Source organism: Hylobates moloch, unplaced genomic scaffold (genome assembly GCF_009828535.3).
Source record: "Hylobates moloch isolate HMO894 unplaced genomic scaffold, HMol_V3 SCAFFOLD_5, whole genome shotgun sequence".
Taxonomy (NCBI): domain Eukaryota; kingdom Metazoa; phylum Chordata; class Mammalia; order Primates; family Hylobatidae; genus Hylobates; species Hylobates moloch.
The window spans coordinates 68106770-68127464 of NW_026652280.1; the positions used below are offsets into that span (position 1 = coordinate 68106770).

Consider the following 20695-nt stretch of genomic DNA (forward strand, 5'->3'; position numbering starts at 1 on the left):
GTGCCTGACAAAATTAAAAAATCACTCATGATAAAATCACTCAGCAAACTAGAAATACAAGGTAACTTCCTCAACTTGCTAAAGGGCATCTAAAAATGACCTACAGCTTACATTGTACTTATTAATGAAACACTGTATGCTTTCTCTCTAATATCAGAAACAAGGCAAGCATGTCTGCTCTCACAAGTTGTATTCAACATTGAACTGGACATCCTAATTTGTTCCATAAGGCAATAAGAAGAAAAAGCAAGCATCAGGCCTAAAAGAAGAATAAAATTATCTTTATTCAAAGATAACATGTCTCTTATATAGAAAATCCTAAGAAATTGGCTGGGCACAGTGGCTCACACCTGTAATCTCAGCACGTTGGGAGGCTAAAGTGGTTCAGCTGAGGTCAGCCTGGCCAACGTGGAGAAACCTCATTTCTACTCAAAAAAAATACAAAAATTAGCTGGGGGTGGTGGCATGCACCTGTAGTCCTGGCTACTCGGGAGGCTGACGCAGGAGAATTGCTTGAACCTGGGAGGTGGAGGTTGCAGTGAGCCAAGATCATGCCACTGCACTCAAGCCTGAGTAACAGAGTAAGAGTCCCTCTCAAAAAAAAAAAAAAAAATCCTAAGAAATCCACCAAAAAAGCTATCAGAACTAATAACTGAGTTTAGCAGAGTCACAGGATACAAAAACCAATATACAAAAATCAATTGTATTTCTATATGATAGGAACTCTTGTAAATTACAAATGAAAACAGCAGCAACAATATGAAATAGGAAGTGTCTATTCATGTCCTTTGCCCACTTTTCAATGTTTTTTTTTTCTTGTAAATTTGCTTAAGTTGTTTGTAGATGCTGGATATTAGACCTTTGTCAGATGGATAGATTGCAAAAATTTTCTCCCATTCTGTAGGTTGTCTGTTCACTCTGATGATAGTTTCTTCTGCTGTGCAGAAGCTCTTTAGTTTAATTAGATATCATTTGTGAATTTTTGCTTTTGTTATAATTGTTTTTGGCAATTTCATCATAAAATCTTTGCCCATGCCTATGTCCTGAATGGTATTGTCTAGATTTTCTTCTAGGGATTTTATAGTTTTGGGTTTTATATTTGAGTCTTTAATCCATCTTGAGTTAATTTTTGTATAAGGTGTAAGGAAGGGGTCCAGTTTCAGTTTTTTGCGTATGGCTAGCCAGTTCTCCCAGCACCATTTATTAAATAGGGAATCCTTTCCCCATTGCTTGTTTTTGTCAGGTTTGTGGAAGATCAGATAATTGTAGATGGCAGTTTTATTTCTGAGTTCTCTATTCTGTTCCATCAGCCAACAAACATGAAAAAAATCTCAACATCACTGATCATCAGAGAAACGCAAATCAAAGCCACAGTGAGATACCATCTTACGCCAGTCAGAACAGTGATTATTAAAAAGTCAAGAAACAACTGATGCTGGCGAGGTTTCGGAGAAATAGGAATGCTTTTACCCTGTTGGTGGGAATGTAAATTAGTTCAACCATTGTGGGATACAGTGTGGTGATTCCTCAGAGATTTATAACTGGAAGTACCATTTGGCCCAGCAATCCCATTACTGGGTCTGTATACCCAAAGGAATATAAATCATTCTATTATAAAGATACATGCACATGTCTGTTCATTGCAGCACTATTCACAATAGCAAAGACATGGAATCAACCCAAATGCCCATCAATGATAGACTGGATAAAGAAAATGTGGTACATATACACCATGGAATACTATGCAGCCATAAAAAGGAACGAGACCATGTCCTTTGCAGGGACGTGGATGAAGCTGGAAGCCTTTATCCTCAGCAAACCACGAAGGAACAGAAAACCAAACACTGCATGTTCTCACTTATAAGTGGGAGCTGGACAATGAGAACACATGGACACAGTAAGGGAAACAAAACACACTGGGGCTTGTTGGGGGAGGGCAGAGATGTGGAGAGCATCAGGAAAAATAGCTAATGCATACTGGGCAAAATATGTAGGTGATGGGTTTATCAGTGCAGCAAACCACCATGGCACATGCTTACCTATGTAACAAACCTGCACGTCCTGCACATGTACCCTGGAACTTAAAATAAAATAATAAAAAAGAATATGAAATAAAGATGAACTCAAGAAAACTGTGCAAGTTCTATATCCTGAAACATAAAAAATAGCGCTGAGAGAAATTTGGAAATAAATGGAAAGATATACTATACTCGTCTGTAATTCCAGCACTTTGGGAGGCTGAGGTGGGCGGATCACAAGGTCAGGAGTTCAAGACCAGCCTGGCCAATATGGTGAAACCCCATCTCTACTAAAAGTACAAAACATTAGCCAGGTGTGGTGGTGCGCGCCTGTAGTCCTAGCTACCTGGGAAGCCAAGGCAGCAGAATCACTTGAACCTGGGAGGTGGAGGTTGTAGTGAGGTGAGATTGCGCCACTGCACTCCACTGCACTCCAGCCTGGGTGCAGCAAACCACCATGGCACATGGCACACAGCGAGACTCTGTCTCAAAAAAAAAAAAAAAAAAAGATATACCATACTCGTGGATTGAAAGACTCAATATTGTTAATATGTCAATCATAAGTTGTCTGACTGTACAATTCCAATCAATATAGAAAGTTGTCTGTACACAAATCAAATCAATATCCCAGCAGGGTTTTTTTTTTTGTAGAATTTGACAAGGTGATTCTAAACTTTATATGAAAATGCAAATAATCTAGAATACCCTAAAATTTTTGCAAAAGGGTAAAGTTGGAGTATTTACATTACCTAATTTTGAGACTTCCTATAAAAGCAACAGTAATCAAGAGTATGGTAGTGGCACAAATATAGACACATATATTAGGGGAACTGACTAGAAATGCAGAAATGGACCCACATATGTAGAGGCAATTGATTTTCAACAAAAGTGCCAATGAAATTCAATGGGGGGAGGGATAGTGCTTTCAGTAAATGGTCCTGGAACAAGTGAACAGCCATATGCAAAAATATAAACCTTTACCCTTACTTTACACCACATGTAAGACATAACCTAAAATGGATCAAGATATCAGTTGTAAGGGTTGAAAGAATAATGCTTCTAAAAGAAAACAGGAAACAGCTGGGAATGGTGGCTCATGTCTGTAATCCCAGCATTTTGGGAGGCCAAGGTGGGTGGATTGCTTGAGCTCAGGAGGTCGAGACCAGCCAGGCCAATGTTGTGAAATCCTGTCCCTACTAAAAATACAAAAAAAATTAGCCAGGCGTGGTGGCGGGCGCCTGTAGTCCCAGCTACTCAGAGAGGCTGAGGCAGGAGAATGGCGTGAACCCAGGAGGCGGAGCTTGCAGTGAGCCGAAATCGCGCCACTGCACTCCAGCCTGGGTGACAGAGCCAGACTCCGTCTCAAAAAAAAAAAAAAAAATATATATATATATATATATAAAAATTAACCAGGCGCAGTGGCATACACCTATAATCTCAGCTATTTGGGAGGCTGAGGCACCAGAATCGCTTGAACCTGGGAGGTGGAGGTTGCAGTGAGCTGAGATTGTGGCCACAACATTCCAGCCTTGGACACAGAGTGAGACAAAAGAAAGAAAGAAAGAGAGAGAGAGAGAGGGAGGGGAGGGAAGGAGGTGAGGGAAAAGAAAATAAAAGAGGAGAAAATCTTGTTTTGTTTCGTTTTGTTTTTTTGAGATGGAGTTTCACTCTTGTTGCCCAGACTAGAGTGCAATGGCACAATCTCGGCTCACTGCAACCTCTGCTGCCCAGGTTCAAGTGATTCTCCTGCCTCAGCCTCCCGAGTAGCTGGGATTATAGGCTTGTACCACCAAGCCTGGCTAATTTTGTATTTTTAGTAGAGACAGGGTTTCTCTATGTTGGTCAGGCTGGTCTCGAACTCCCGACCTCAGGTGATCCACCCACCTCAGCCTCCCAAAGTGCTGGGATTACAGGCGTGAGCCACTGTGCCTGGCCAAAAACAGGAGAAAATCTTAGTGACATTAAGTTAGACAAAGTTTCCTTAAGTAGGATAGAAAAAGCACAAACTGTAAAAGAAAAATTAACAGATTGGGCTTCATTAAAATTAAAAACTTATGTTCTTCAAAGACACTGTTAAGAAAATAAAAAATATAAGCCACATACTGGGAGAAAATATTTATAAAACATGTATCTGATAAAATACTTGATTCCAGAATACATAAATTCTTATAACTACAAAAACCAATAAATGGGCCAAAATTTGAACATACTTTACCTAAAAAGATGCATACATGGCAAACAAGCACATAAAAAGATGCTCAACATCATTGGTCATTAGGGAAATGCAAATTAAAATCACAGTGACATACCACTATATACCCACTAGAATGGTTAAAATTAAGAAGACTGAAAATACCAACGGTCAGCGAGAGTGTGGAGAAACTGGAACGCTCATACATTGCTGATAAAATGTAAAATGGTACAGCCACTTTGGAAATTCATTGACAGTTTCTTACAATATTAAACATATACTTACCATATGACCCAGCATTTCTACCCCAGGAAATTTACCCAGAATAAAGGAAAACTTACGTTAACATAAGGACTTGCATATTGTTTATAGCAACTTTATTTATAATAGTTCAAAATTGGAATGAACCCAAACGTCCATCAACTGATGAACAGATAAACTGTATTCATACAATACCACTTAGCAATGAAAATGAATGAATTACTGATACATGCAACAACATGGATAAATCTCAAAGTCAGTATAATTAGTGAAAGAAGTCAGACTCAAAAGACCACATAATAGAAAATTCCATTCATATAATTTCCTAGAACAGGCAATATTACAGTGATAGAAAGCAGATAATTAGTTGACAGGAAACAGATTGGGAGGAGGAACATAAGGAAACTCTGGAGGGATGGAAATATCATGATTGTGTCTGTGGTTACACCACTGCATACATTTTTCAAAATTCTTCCAATTTTACACCCATCAAATTAATGTATTTCCTGTGGACTTCAATAACATTTATAAAATATAACAATTGTTTTTATTTTTGACAACCACCTTCTTTCAATGTAATTGCTAATATTTGTCAATATTTTTTAGTTAGTTTATAATTCATCATATGGACAGAAAAAAGAATTTGCAGTAACATCTTATACGTCTTTATTAGTCATGGCCTCCCTCCTAGCTCTGTCATTATTATTAGAATGGGAAATAGTCCTTTGAGCAGGCTGGCTGTGGGTGAGGGCACCTGGGGATAATGGTTAAACAACTGCCCATATAGCCTTACCATCATCACTGAGGAGTAGTGTTGAATCCCACAGTTTTTCCCTAAGGGGACCAGGTCATTCTAGAGTTCAAGATGATTTGTGTTTAAATCATCTGGTTTTGTACATTAACAGCATGGAAGGCTGAGGATGGGGAAAGGAACAGTTTGTCCTAGAGAAAGCATCCAAAAGCTCTAATTATCTGAAATAAGTTAGCAAGCATAGCACCGGTAAAGTTTAATGAGTAAAAACTTGGTGAGCAAAAATACCCTCTCCACACAGAGGCACATGTCAAGATCAAAGACAACAATGCCTAATCCAGAGGGGGTTAACAAATTGAAACCGGGAAACAGGTTAAGAATAATAGCCTAGGTGTCTTCTTGTGATTTTGTTGGTGGTGGTGGTTGGGATTGGAGCCTGACTGAAGCACAGGATCCCTGTCAGGGGTCAGGAAGAACTAAGGAGGAGGGGACCCAATTTTAGAAGCCTTTGACAACAAAGCAGAAAAGAGCTGAAGGTTCTCGAACAAACTACCATGGCTTGGATCTGCTAGTAGGTAGGTTCCATGAGAACAGAAGTTTTGGTTTAATGCTAAATCTTCTTTGCCTAGAACAATGTCTGCACACACATGGAAGGTACTCATTTTATTTTTTGTGAATGTTAATGAATGATACAGCAATGCAGCAATGTCAGATATCTGGAATACTTTATTTTGAATAGATTTTCCCTTTCCTTCTTTTTGTATTTTTTCTTTTTAAAGGAAAAGAAGAATATTACAGTACTTACAAAGAAATTGTTAAAAGTCAAGAGTGTTTAAATTGGTATATCTTTACTACCTACTAAAAAATATTTAACAGCAGTGAACAAATAAATCGGAATTGAATTTATGGATCAGAGAAGAATCTTGGTGAAGGGCATTATTAATCTTTCCCAGTCACTTGTCAGATGGTGACTGCTCAAGGGTCCCGTCCCTGGTTTGTTTGTCCTCGAGTCTCCACCACTGAGTACAGTTGCTGGCACATCATAGGTGCTCAATGATGAGGTTTTTTGAGTTGTTTGTTTTTTTTAAGAGATGAGGTCTTGCACTGTCACCCATGCTGGAGTGCAGTGGTACAATCACAGCTCACTGCAGCCTCAAACTCCTGGTCTCAAGCGATATTCCCACCTCAGCCTCGGGGTAACTGGGACTCCAGGCTTGCACCACCAGGTTCGGCTAATGACGAGTTATTGAGTGGTCTTCCAGATGGATTCCAGTGTAGAGATTAACTAGTCTCAATGTTACCTCGCCAGGTGCAAAGCGTATGTCATAATATTTTATTTTAATTATAAATACACATACCTGACACATAAACTTTCCACCCTGAAATATAAATAAACTTATTGTTAGATTATAGTTGAATCCAGCAAAGCATCCAAAAATAATTAGTGGCCAGTGTTGCTGGAACTCTAGTCCTGCAAGTGCTCCACAGATGATCTATAATAAAAGGTTCATTAGTAAATTAAGAGCTCTGAAAAGTTCTATTAAAAAGAAACCTATTCAATCCCTCTTTTTTCTAACTTTTTTCAAGCAACATCTAATCAGATCTCTTGAAATCATGTTCTACAAAATAGTTTTTGAGACACACTGATTCATTATTGCCATCTTATCTTGCAGACCAGACCCAGAGCAGGCAACTGCAAAGACAAGTTTTAAGTTATCTCTGAGCTGAGTTAATGAAAACAAAAACAAATAAAAAGGAACCACTACAAGAATCTCGGGTTTTGTGGGACGTGATAGATTGTATTTTCCAAAGTTCGCCATGACAATAAATTCCATTCCGCATACTCTTCTTACAATGACAGTCCTTTCATCTGGGTGAGGTTGGGACAAGAGAAGTGGTACTATGTGACTTCCATTGTTAGGTCATAAAAGGTAACATAGCTCAGGCTGGGCACAGTGGTTCACACCTGTAATCCCAGCACTTTGGGAGGCCGAAGTGGGCAGATTGCCTGAGGTCAGGGGTTCAAGACCAGCTGGGCAACATGGTGAAACTGCATCTCTGCTAAAAATACAAAAGTTAGCCGGGCGTGGTGGTGCATTCCTGTAATCCCAGGTACTCAGGGGGCTGAGACAGGAGAATGGCTTGAACCCAGGAAGCAGAGGTTGCAGTGAGCCAAGATTGTGCCACTGCACTGCAGCCTGGGCAATAGAGTGAGACTCCACCTTAAAAAAAAAAAAAAAAACCTCCTAACTGGTTCTTCTGGGACATTCGTGAGTCCTGAGCTGCCATATAAGCAGAAAAAACTGCCCTGAAGCCACCATATTGGGAGGAAGCCCAAGGAGATGATTCAAGCCACCACCTGAGAGGACCCAAGACTACATGAAGCAAGAACAATGCCCAGCCCATCCCCAGCTGCTGCAACTGTACACCTGCCCTCCCCCTTCCAGCTCTAGCCTCTGTCCACCAGCACTTGCATGAGAGATGCTGAGAAGAAACCCACCCAGCCAAGCCCTTCCTGAATTCCTGACCCACAAAACACATGAGAGAATGAAAATGATTGTTGTTGTTGTAGCCCACTGAGTTTTGGGGTAATTTGTTATGTAGCAATAGTAACCGGAATATGAGACATATGTACAAGGAAATTGTCTGAGATGATTTTGAAAGGTAAAGAAAGAGGACTACATGCTACCTGGGCAGAGAGTATTTATATCTAACTTAAGTTGAAATGCTACAAATTTCTTTATCACTAGCTCTATTACCAATGTTTGTTTTTTTATGAGCTTATTTTCCAGGGCTGAGCAGTGTTCATGTATCTATTTGTAGAGATATTAATTAAAATACTTGAGCACCTATTTTGTGCCAGGCACCAGGCTCTATTATCCATGAATGGTCAGGTTCCCAGTATGGGGTATAATATCATCACGTTTTTATTCTGGTCTATACAGTGACTCAGGCTTAGAGATAAAAAGAAAACAAGGCCACTACAGGTTTGGGAGGATTATCTATCATTCCGTCTCAGCCCGAAGCACTGATTAGAACACGGTATCCTCAATTTGTAGTAAAAAATGGCAATTATCAGTCTGCCTGTGATTTAGATTTAAAAACAAAGTTAGAGCCAGCTGGCCTCTTGGTTCCCATAGCACTGTGTTGACACCTTTGTTGGAAAACTTGGTCACATTCTTTCATTCGTTATTTGTTTATGGCTATTTCTTTACAGCTCTCTCTCTCTTCTTGGTCTTGCTCCTCTTTGTATCTGTGCAATTAATAATTGAAACTTAAAGCTGTTGGAACTTTAGATTATTCTGAGCCTTGAGAGGAATGTGGCCATGTGACCTGAGTCATGTGGCATGCAGTTGCAACTTCCGCCCTTTTTTCCTGTAAATAATTATGAAGATCAAATGGCGCCAGAGATAAGACCCTCTCAGACCATAATCCCTCCTCATGAAATAATAAAGTAACCTTCCTTGGAGGGTAGCAATCTGTAATCAATCAAATAGCTATGATGTATGCACTAGTCTCATACGGAAAATGTCATAATCCAGCTAAAACTTCTTTGTCTCTGCCTACATAAGTAAAACTTTAACTTCTCCACTTTGGAATGCTGATCCCATTCATTTGGAGTCTGTTTCCCTGGGTGGCTGTTCTCAAGCTTTGTGCTCAAATAAACTATATACTTAGTAATGTTTTCTAAATCTCATTATTTAAGTTTGACATATCTTTAGTGCCTAGCCCTATGCTGGACACGTGGCTGTTGCCCCATGAATATGTCAACACTTGGGGCCTGACCCCCACTGCTGTCTTAGAGTTTTGACTACAAAATACCCCCACATCCCTGGGCAACCCCCAGCTTCCCTGGCTTCCCCTTCCTCAGCTGCCCCATGAGGAGGTAGGACTGTGTGCCCTACAGGCTCTTACAGTTCTCACATGGTTGGGAACTCTCTGTGAAAGGTCCTGCTGCTATGTTTTGTTTAGATGATAGTGCGAGTCTCAGCAAGGCTCTCCTGCTGCTTCTGACCCTGCCTTGCCCAACCTGCAGGTCAGCCTGGTGTTTGTGCTGTACTTGGAATCTCATCAAAGCCATTCCTTCTCTTCCCTGTTAAATGAATTTCAGTTGAAACTACTGTTAGTTGGCAAACGCCAGCATTTGGATTGGAGCCAGACAATCGCGCCCACTTTTCTTGGTGATAAAATGTCCAACATCACATTGCTGTAATCAGGGACATGACATGTGTGCACTTACCAAGCAAAATACTCAGAAGGGCTCATCATACAGTAACTGCAGACCCTAGAGTCTGCTCCATGCGTGGAGAATGAGGGCCACCACATAACACCTGTGACAAAAGCAAAATGTGAATCCAAGCAGCTGTCTCCATTGCTTTGCACCAGCTTATATCCATTCCATTGCCTTTTTCATTTTTTCCCCCATGTAGACCTGGGCTTCAAAAAAAATAATTAACTTGCAATGAGCTGAGAAACTGACCTTTAGAAAGGGGACAACTCAAGTGCAGAGAATTGAGTAAATTGAGCCACATTGTTTTGGTTCCTCATAGAAAAGCTAAATGTCTCTGTATTGTACCCTATCTCTATTCAGGAATGCTTTCCTATTTTAAGCATAGTGCTAAGGATAGTATATCCTACACCATGTAGGGGACCAAGAGTTGGTTTTCCTCCTACTTCTCTGACCACTTCCAAATCTTTACACGTGAGACTTCCTCAAGGCTTAGTTGTCTTGTCTTCTCTCTTTATATAACTCTTTCACTTGGGGAGCTCACCCATTTCCAGGGCTTTCAGTGTCACTGACATTGTAGGCATTCCTAAATTTAAGTCACCAGCCCAAATCTCTCCTCCGAGTGTCAAACCCCATATGTGGCAAACTAATCGACACTTCCATGTGGACGCCTAATGAACATCTCAAACTTGCCATGACCCAGTCTCTTGATTTCCTCTCTGAAACCTGCTTTTTTCCTCTTCTTCCCCAATTCACTCAATGGCACCACCAGCAATTCAACCCAGAAACCTAGGAGTCATCCTCAATCCTTCCTCTTTCTCTCCTTTACACCCTCCTGGTTCTGGTCTGTTACCTAGTCTCACTTCCACTCCAAAATATACATCATATCTGTCCATCTTCACAGCCATAACTCCAGCTGAAACCAGCCTTGTCTCAACAGCCTCACTGGTCTCCTTGCTCCATCCTCACCTACTTCAAATCTAGTTTCCACATCATAGCCAGGGTCAATCTTTTAAGAACATAAATGTACACATGCCACTTCCTGCTTTAAAACCTTCAGCAGCTTCACGTTGCAAATAGAATCCTTCCTAGGGCTTCCAGAGTCTGCATGATCTGGTGCCTCCTGTCTATCTTTTTAACCTCATTTCTTCTTTCTCATCTTAGAGACTCTTAATCGATGCTGTTCCCTCTGCCTGGAACTCTCCCTGGCTCTTGCTTCCATGTCGTCTCCACACAGATAGCTTCCCTATCACTCTACCTAAGTGAGGCTCTCCCTGTTATTCTCTCTCTTGGCATGCTGTTAACTTCCCTCAAAGAGCTCATCCTATTTTGTAATTATAGGCTTAGTTGTCTATCTGTTTATTATCTGTCTCCCTCTTCCCCCAGTACACACTGAAATGTAAGCTCCAAAGTTCGGGTAGCATCTTCTTTATTATCATGACCAACATCATCATTACCATGGCAGCAGCTGACATTTCTTGAGAGCCTACTCTGTGCCAGACACTTGACATTATCTTATTTAATCCTCAAAACAATCATAACAAGTAGATACTATTATTATCTCCATTTTACAAATGAGGACACTGAGGCATGGAGATGCTAGGTTACTTGTCCAGAATTACACACTAGCAATAGACAGTGCCTGACACATAGTGCTTGGCATATAATAGATCTTCAACCTATTGATCAAATATATACTTTTGTTGGATTATTCAATGCATTTTTTCATGGGAACCCATGGGATAAATTTCTCTCAAACATCAGTATTAAGAAAAGTAATACTTCTAGTTTTATCCTACAAATACTGTGCATATTATAACATGTTGTGCTTTCTATCTTTGCCTTTACTGCTAGGATACTTAGAACCAATATGTTACACTCATCCGGATGAGTCACTCTGTGCCTCAATCTTATTAAGATCTTATTAAGGGAATCTTAAACTTATGCTCCCTTCTTGCTTGGCCTTTTCTATATTGTATGTGTTTTTGTAAGCCTCTCCAATCCTTCATAGAATAAGGCAGGATACAAACATCCACCCACAAGGATGGCTACAATACAAAAAAACAGAAAAATAAGAAATGTTGGCAAGAATGCAGAGAGGAGACTACATACGATGCCACTGGGAATGGGAAAATGGTGCAGCTGCTGTGGAAAGCAGTTTGGCAGTTCCTCAAAAAGCTGAACGTAGAATTACCATGTGACTCAGGAATCCTACTCCTAGGTATATACCCAAAGAAACTAAAAATAGGTGTTCAAGAAATGCAAAACAAAACCGCAATGAGATATTGCCTCACTCCTGTTAGTGTGGAATTTGAGGTTACAGTGAGCCATGATCATGCCTGTGAATAGCCACTACACTCCAGCCTGGGCGGGACCCTCTCTCTAAAAAAATAAAAATAAAAATAAAAATGCGGCTTGGTGCAGTGGTTCATGCTGCAATCCCAGTACTTTGGAAGGCCTAGATGGGAGGATCGCATGAGCCCAGGAGTTTTAGACCAGCCTGGGAAACATTTCGAGACCCTGTCTCTACAAAAAATTTTCAAAAATTAGCTGCGCATGGTGGCATGCACCTGTAGTCCCAGCTACTCAGGAGGCTGAGGCAGGCGAATCACTTGAACCTAGGAGTTCAAGGCCACTGTGAGCTATGATTGTGTCACTGCACTCCAGTCTGGATGACAGAGTGAGACCCTGTCTCAATTAAAAAAAAAAAAGAAAGAAAGAAAAGAAAAGAAAGAAAGAAAATGTGACATATACACACAATGGAATACTATTCAGACATAAAAAAGAATTAAATCCTGTCATTTGCAATAACTTGGAGGAACCTGGACGACATTATGTTAAGTGAAATAAATCGGGTCCAGAAGACAAATCCCACATGATCTTTTCATATGTGGAATCTAAAAAGTTTGTTTCATAAAATAGAGTCTGGAGTTGTCGGGGGCAGTGGCTCATGCCTGTAATCCCAGCACTTTGGGAGGCCGAGGCAGGCGGATTACCTGAGGTCAGGAATTCCAGACCAGCCTGGCCAACACGGTGAAACCCCATCTGTACTAAAAATACAAAAATTAGTCAGGCCTGGTGGCATGTGCCTGTAGTCCCAGCTACTCGGAAGGCTGAGGCAGGAGAATTACTTGAACCTGGGAGGCAGAGATTGCAGTGAGCCCAAATCATGCCATTGCACTCCAGCCTAGGTGACAGACCAAGACTCTGTCTCAAAAAAAAAAAAAAAAAAAAAAATAGTAAAAAGTAGAGAACTAGAATCGTGGTCAAAGATGTTGGTCAAAGGATATATAATTACAGTTAGGTAGGAGGAATAAGGGCAAGAAATCCAGTGTGACTATAGTTAATGATAATACATTGTACTCTTGAAAAATGCAAAGATGGTGGATGTTAAGTATTCTCACCACAAAAATGATAGCTATGTGAGGTAGTTAATGCATTCACTAATTAGCTATATTTAACTACTCCACAATGTATATATACTTCAAAACATCTTGTTGTACATGATAAATACATATACTTTGATCTGTTAAAAAAAAAAAAAACCAAATAGGTGTTCAAACAAAAACTTGTAAATGAGCATTCACAGCACACTACTATTCACAATTGCCAAAAGGCAGAAACAACTCAAATGTCCATGAACTGATGAGTGGATAAACAAAATGTAGTATACATAAACACTGGAATATTATTCAGCTATTAAAAGGCATGAAATTTTGATAAATGCTACAACATGGAGGAATCTTGAAAACATTGTGCTAAGTGAAGAAGCCAGACACAAAAAGCCACATATTATATGATTCCATTTACATGAAATGTTCAGAATACGCAAATCCCTAGAGACAGAGAGCAGATTAGTGGTTGCCAAGGGATGGGGGAGGAGGAATGAATGGGGAGTGCTGTTCAACGGGTACTGAGTTTCCTTTTGGGGTGATAAACACGTCCTGGAATTTGATAGTGATGATGGTTGTTAACATTGTGGCTGTATTAAATTGAACCACTAAATTGCTACTGAATTGTATACTTTTAAATGGTTAGAATGGTAAATTTTATGATATGTAAACTTAATCATGTGCACACCATGAGCATTAAGTCTATTGAGCACTTGCATGATCCCACTTGTGCACAGTAATGTGGCTCTGCCATCACGGACTGTGATTGCCCTGGTGGCCTGCTGCAGGGAACTCAGGTCTCCTTCTAGCTAAACATCCTTCCATCATTACCCCTCCTTCACCTCCACTCCAATGTCTCCTTCCCCTCTGCCCCTTCAAGTTCAACCTTCCCTTCAGATCAAGCATGTCTCGAGGAAGCCTTCCTAATTATTCCAGCTTCACTGATTTCTGTTTTTCCTGATCTTTTAAAGTACCTATTAAGCTCTTGACTCTGCCTATGTAGTCTTCTTTTTTCATGAATTCTTTTACCTCCACCTCTTGACTACTGCTTGGCCAATACAGGGAAGACCACAAGTCCTAGTCTCTGTGGATCCTCTAAGTACCTCAGCAATCCCTGCGCACAGTGACATGACATGTGAATGACACAACTCCTGCTCTGAGGAAGCATCTCAAATTAGCTGAAAAAAACAAAACGTATATACAATAGTAGTATATACAAATGTATATGCAAATACATGCTTAGGAGCTCAGAGGCTGTTGGAGACTTCAGCTGGGAGGGCCCTTCAGTTAATTGATTCATTCAATAACCATGGATTGAGCACTTGCTATGTGCCAGGCACTGTGTTGGCTCATGGAAGATGATATTTGATCTTTGAATAGGGTTTAAAGAGTGAGTAGAATTTGTGTTGCCAGAAAAATGTAAGAATCTTGTCCCAAGCAAAAAGAAAAATGTGAAGAAATTTGACTGACTGACTGACTCTCTTATTAGGGGATTGCAGCTGGTGACTTTAAGTTGAAGCCAATGCTCACTGACCATTCCAGAAATTCTAGGGTCCTTAAGAATTATGCTAAATTTAGGCCAGGCATAGTGGCTCACACCTGTCATCCTAACACTTTGGGAAGCCAAAGTAGGAGGATCACCTGAGGCCAGGAGTTCAAGACCAGTCTGAGCAATATAGCAGGGCCATATCTCTGCAAAAAATTAAAAAATTAACCAAGCATGGTGGCGTGTTCCTGTAGTCTAAGCTACTCAGGAGGTTGAGGAGGGAGGATTGCCTGAGACCAGGAATTGGAGGCTGCAGTCAACCGAGATTGTGTACCACTGCACTCTAGCCTGGGTGATAGAGAGAGAATCTATCTCTAAAAAAATTAAAATAATAATAAAATAATTAGACTAAATCTAGTCTACTGTGCTCTAACAATCGAACAACAACAAAACCTTGATGACAGCACACATTTGCTTATAGCATAGTTTACTGAATATTTTAAGCCCATTGTTGAGACCTACTGCTAAAAAAAAAGAGTACTTTCAAAATATTACTGATTATTGACAATGCACCTGGTCATCCAAGAGTTCTGATGGAGATGTACAAGGAAATTAATGTTTTCATGCTTGCTAATATGCTATATATTCTGAAGCCCAGGGATCAAGGAGTTATTTCAACTTTCAAGTCATTATTTCAGAAATACATTTAGTAAGGCTATCACTGCCATGCATAGTGATTCCTCTGATGGGTCTGGACAAAGTAAAATGAAAACCTGGAAAGGATTCACCATTCTAGATGTCATTAAAAACATTCGTGACTCATGGGAGGAGGTTAAAATATCAACATTTACAGGAGTTTGGAAGAAGTTGAGTACAACACTCATGGATGACTGTGAGAGGCTCAAGACTTCACTACAGATGTGGTAGAAATAGCAAAAGGACAAGAATTATAAGTGAAACGTGAAAAAATGGAGCCTGCAATCTCATGATCAAACTTAAATGGATAACAAGTTGCTTCTTACGGATGAGCAAAGAAAGCAGTTTCTTGAAATGGAATCTACTCCTGGTGAAGATGCTTAGAACATTATTGAAATGACAACAAAGGATTTAGAATACCAGATAAACTTAGTTAATAAAACAGCAGCAGGGTTTGAAAGGATTGGCTCTCAAAGTTTTGGAAGAAGTTCTTTTTGGGTAAAATGCTATAGGATAGCATTGCATGCTACAGAGAAACCTTTCATGAAAAGAAGAGTTGTTCAATATAGTAAACTTCATTGTTGTTTTATTTTAAGAAATTACCACAGCCACCCCAATCTTCAGCAACCACCACCTGGATCAGTCAGCAGCTATCAAGATCCAAGCAAGACCCTTCACCAGCAAAAAAAATTACAATCCTCTGAAGGCTCAGATGATCTTTAGCATTATTTTTTAGCAATAAAGTATATTTTAACTAAGGTATATACATTTTTAACATAATGCTATTGTAAACTTAATACATTCTTGTGTAAACATAACTTTTATATGCACCAGGACGCAGAAAAATTCATGTGACTCACTTTATTGCAATATTAGCTTTATTGCAGTGGTCTGGAACTGAACCCACAATATCTCCAAGGTATGGAGTGGAAAAAACAAATTGCAGTGCAGTGTGCTTAAGATAATTTCTTTTTGCAAATACATCTTAAGATACGTAACTAAAGAAAGAAAGCAGGGATATACCTGAAACTCTTGCTAGGAGTAATATCTAGGGGATGTGATGGCATGGGGTTCTCATTATGAAGTTCCATAGTTTTTGGATTTTCCCCAGCCAAGCATATATTTCTTCTGTAATGGGGCTGGGGGGAGCTAAAATGAAAATTACTAAATATTTTAAATACACAAGCTATAGAGTTTGGACCAAATTTGGTAGGCAACAATGAGCCAGATATAAATATTGGATTTTGTAAAGCCTTAGGGGTTTTTAAGAACATTTATAAATATCTCAATAGCTCTTGATAACCGTTGCAAATATCTTTTGCTGAAAGAGCAGTATGGAGGGGCCTGCATGCTTCCTTTCCCAGGATCTACCTCAGAATCCTACAGCCCCCAGGCCCCTGTATCTTACCTTTGCCTGGTGGATTAACAACTCCTTAATTGTAGAGGGAAGTACGGGGATTTCACAATTCAAAACAAAACAAACCAAAACCTCCGTGATAATTCCTGTATTTCTTCTTGTTTAAAACAGGAAAAGTGTAAAGGTCTTTGGAAGTTTCTTTCCTCATTCTTTTGACCCCTTTGCAGTAATTCCCCTAACAAGGCAGGGAGGGAGGAGGGAGGAGAGCAGAGGAGAGGAGGAAGCTTCTCCTCATATAGTCTTCCACCCCCAGCACATCTTCCCTCCCGCAAGAGCAGGCTCACGGGCTGAGAAAGTGTAGCTCACTTTATTCCAAATCTGTAAAACCAAATCAGCTAACTCAGTTGACTCACTCAAGTGGAAAGAGATAAGAATGGGCATATGGATTCTAAACCAGAATCCCAGCCTGCCACAGTCAGCTGATCACTCAGGGGAAACAGTGATTTTCCTGCCTCTACTGGGCTGCAGGGCATCATGCTGGAAAGCCTCCCTTCCTACACTCCTCACCCTGACTCATGCAGGTTAGGGCTGGGGCCTGCCCTCCCTCCATACAGAACCAGCAATGTGGAGCTTAGAAGTGGGGAATACAGACCAATGGGAGCACTTAACCTGTGCTTCAACCTCTTTTCATTCCTTGTTCTCTGGGGTGGATTGGCTGGCGCAAAGGAAGGCCTAGAATTGAAAGGGTGTAATCCACCAGCCCTGAGAAGTGAGTTCTAGATCAGAAGTTCACAAACTACAATTGTCCTTGTTATAACCCCATGGCAGGCAGAATAATGATGTCCCACCAACCCCTAAAGACTTCTGTATCCTAACCTGTGAATATGTTGTCTTATATGGCAAAAGGGCCTTTGGAAATGTGTTTAAACCAAGCATCTTGAGATAGGGAGATTATCCTGGATTATCCAAGTGGGCTGGACATAATCCCAAGGCATTGTAAAGAGCGGGTGGGAGGGTCAGAGTCGTAGAGAGAGTGTGACTGTGTTCGAAGAGTTGAGACAAACAGTGAGAAAAAGAGGAGAGAGGTATTGATTTGAAAATGCTAAAGCTGCTGGCCTTGAAATGGAGGGAAGGACCACAAACCAAGGACTCCAGGTGGCCTCTAGAAGCTAGAAAGGCAAGATAATGGGTTCTCTCCTAGAGCTTACAGAAGGAACATAGCCCTGCTGACACCCTGATTTTAGAATTCCTGGCCTCCAGAACTGTAAAGTAATAAATTTGTTTCTTTTCTTTCTTTCTTTCTTTATTTTTTGAGACAGGGTCTCACTCCCATGCTCAAATTGGAGTGCAATGGTGTGATCACAGCCCCACTGCAGCATCCACCTCCCAGGATCAAGTGATCCTCCCACCTCAGCTTCCCAAGTAGCTGGGACCACTGGTGTATGCCACCACACCTGGCTGATTTTTAAATTTTTTTTAGTAGAGTTGGAGTTATGCCATGTTGCCCTGGCTAGTTTTGAACTCCTAGGCTCAAGGCATCCTCCCGACTTGGTTTCCCAAAGTGCTGGGATTACAGGTGTGAGCCACTTCGCCCTGTCAGATTTGTGTTGTTTTAAGCCACTAAACATGAGGTAATTTGGTAGAGCAAATGTGGCTGGCTGAGAGACTCCACCCACTGACACATCTGTATCCGATTGAGGATTGGGAGTGAATCCTTTGACCTTTTCATCGAACCCTCCTAAGAAGCTCTATCACATTGTTGTCAGACTCTCTCACTTGCAATGATCAGAAAGTCTTCTGGTAAAATAAAATAGCCACTGCAGTGACCCCCGTGGCTCCCAGACTCCCAAATGGCCAACCATTTGAGATCCGGAACCACTTGATATTCACCTGAGGGCTCAACTACCATTTGACCGTCCAGGTCCTTTCAAAGAGGATCTTTAATTTAAATGAAAAATAACTGTATTACTTTTCTTATTATCAAATTAATACAAGCAAAGACATCAGAAAATGCAGACAAGCAAAAAGAAAAAAACATCATTAACAACAGACAACACTCCATCTCACTGAGATAACCACTAATACCATCATTATCTTTCCAGCACTTTAAAAATAACTCTAGTCTGGGCGCGGTGGCTTGCGCCTGTAATCACAGCACTTTGGGAGGCCGAGGTGGGCAGATCACCAGGTCAGGAGTTCAAGACCAGCCTGGCCGACATAGTGAAACCCCATCTCTACTAAAAATACAAAAAATTAGCCCGGCGTGGTGGTGGGTGCCTGTAATCCCAGCTACTCGGGAGGCTGAGGCAGGAGAATCTCATGAACTTGGGAGGCGGAGGTTGCAGTGAGCCGAGATGGTGGCATTGCACTCCTGCCCAGGTGACAGTACAAGACTCCGTCTCAAAAACAAACAAACTTAATTAATTATTCAAAAACTATGCAGTACTTTAAAATTTTTTATGTATCATGAATATCTCTAGTCGCAATATTCATCTGCAACACTAATTGTCATAGTGTGATCTGGGGCTGCTAGGGAGGGATCCCAAGACATTTTCAGGAGGTTGTGAGCTCAAAATTATTTTAATTTTAATTCTAAGGCATTATTTGACTTTTTCACCCTCATTCTCTCACAAGTAGAGACTACATAATACATGATACTGCAACAGTTTGAATACAGAAGCAGATATAAAAACAGTGGCTTTCTATTAAGTTTGATATTAAAGGCAATAGCAAAAATCTAAAACCACGCTGTTCTTCCTACTGTTTTAAAATATATACTTATTTTTCATAAAATATTTGTTACCATATAATGGGTTTGTTGTTTTTAAATGAAATAATGAATATGTAAAAAATTGTTTTAATTTTGAAAGTATTAACAGATGTAGCACACATACACAAAACCTCTTTGGCATGCTCCATAATTTTCAAGAGTGTGAAGGGATTCCGAGACCAAAAAGTTTGAGAACCTCTGGTCTGCAGTATCATTTTTTAATCGCTGAATTAGTGCATTGATCGGAAGTTTCCTAATTCACTTAACTAGTATATAATGCCAAGAATAAGATTCTTATACTTAAATTTGGGTATACCCTTAATTATTTCTCTAGGATAATTTTCAAGGATGATTTTTAAAACCTGTATTTATTGTACAAAAGTGGGCTAGCAGCAGTAATACAATCCACCCCCAGCCAATCAGCTGTTTTCATTCTTTCTGTTTCCTTCCAATCAACAAAGGTGGATGGTAGGCATTTACGATTTACCAGCATAAGGGTTTGACACTAGGTCATCATTTCCAAGGGAAGGTGCCCCATGGACAGTCTGGTCTAGTGGGCTCTAACTTAATCACCCTGGAATCTTCTTTAAAAAGCAAATTCTGGCCGGGCACTATGGTTCACATGTGTCATCCCAACGATTTAGGAGGCCACGGTGGGAGGATCGCTTGAGCCCCGAAATTTGAAACCAACTTGGGCAACATAGCGAGACCTCCATAGCTACAAAAAAATAAAATATTAGCCGGGCGTGGTGGTGCGCGCCCGTAGCCCCAGCTACTCGGGAGGCTGAGGCGGGAGGATTGCTTGAGCCTGGCAGGTGGAGGCTGCAGCAAGCCTGATGTTGTCACTGCCCTCCAGCCTGGTGACAGAGTGAGACCTTGTCTCAAAAGAACAACAACAACAACAAAAAACCCAGAGTTGTGGGAAAGAACGGAGTGTCATTCTCAAAGTTTTTAACCTACGTGCTAACCGCGCACCTTCTACCTAGGCTGCGCAACCTCCGCGCCTGGATCCACGGCGCCCCCTCCCGATGCAGAGCTCAGCGCCAGCCACTCGCAAGGAGCCTGGCAAGTTTTATCGAATTGGTGAACGAAGTTCGAAAGCTCCACCCTCGGAGATCCTTATTCAGTAGGTCTGAGGTAGATCTGGGAAACGCGCATTTTATATAAATCCTACCTCTGACGGCAAACGACAAGGGTTCACGTGCCAGCTCTCCTCGGCGACGCGCTAGGCTACTCAGCGCCCCGAGCCTCGGCCTCGCATCCCTAGAACTCGGCCATGGCCGCTTCCTTACAGGGCAGCTGTGAGGAGTCCTGAGGAATTTTACCACACCGCATATCCTCAGCGTAGTGGCTTAGCACATCACAAGGCTTTAATCTTAACACTGTTGATCTTAACACTGCAACTGAGGGGGCCCGGAGAATGGGCCTGACAGGAGGGTCTGTCGGAACCTGAGGGACTGGGGATCCCGGTGCGGAGAAGCGCGAAAGGAAATCGCGCTGAGCAGCCGGGGTGGGTGCGCCTGGGGCGTGGCCTGAGGGCCGGCA

General features: G+C 41.1%; 1 long non-coding RNA gene across 2 annotated transcripts; it reads right to left on the bottom strand.

Moving 5' to 3' along the window:
* Positions 1-239: 239 nt before the first annotated feature.
* Positions 240-20656, bottom strand: LOC131383604 (uncharacterized). 2 transcript variants are annotated; one of them, XR_009213759.1, is made up of 3 exons: positions 20325-20656; positions 9462-9552; positions 240-2500 (listed from the first exon to the last, which is right to left on the bottom strand). It is a non-coding gene; the product is annotated as an uncharacterized LOC131383604 (long non-coding RNA). The 2 variants fall into 2 exon arrangements; XR_009213760.1 differs by lacking the exon at positions 240-2500 and adding an exon at positions 5930-6600.
* Between the last annotated feature and the right edge of the window lie 39 nt (positions 20657-20695).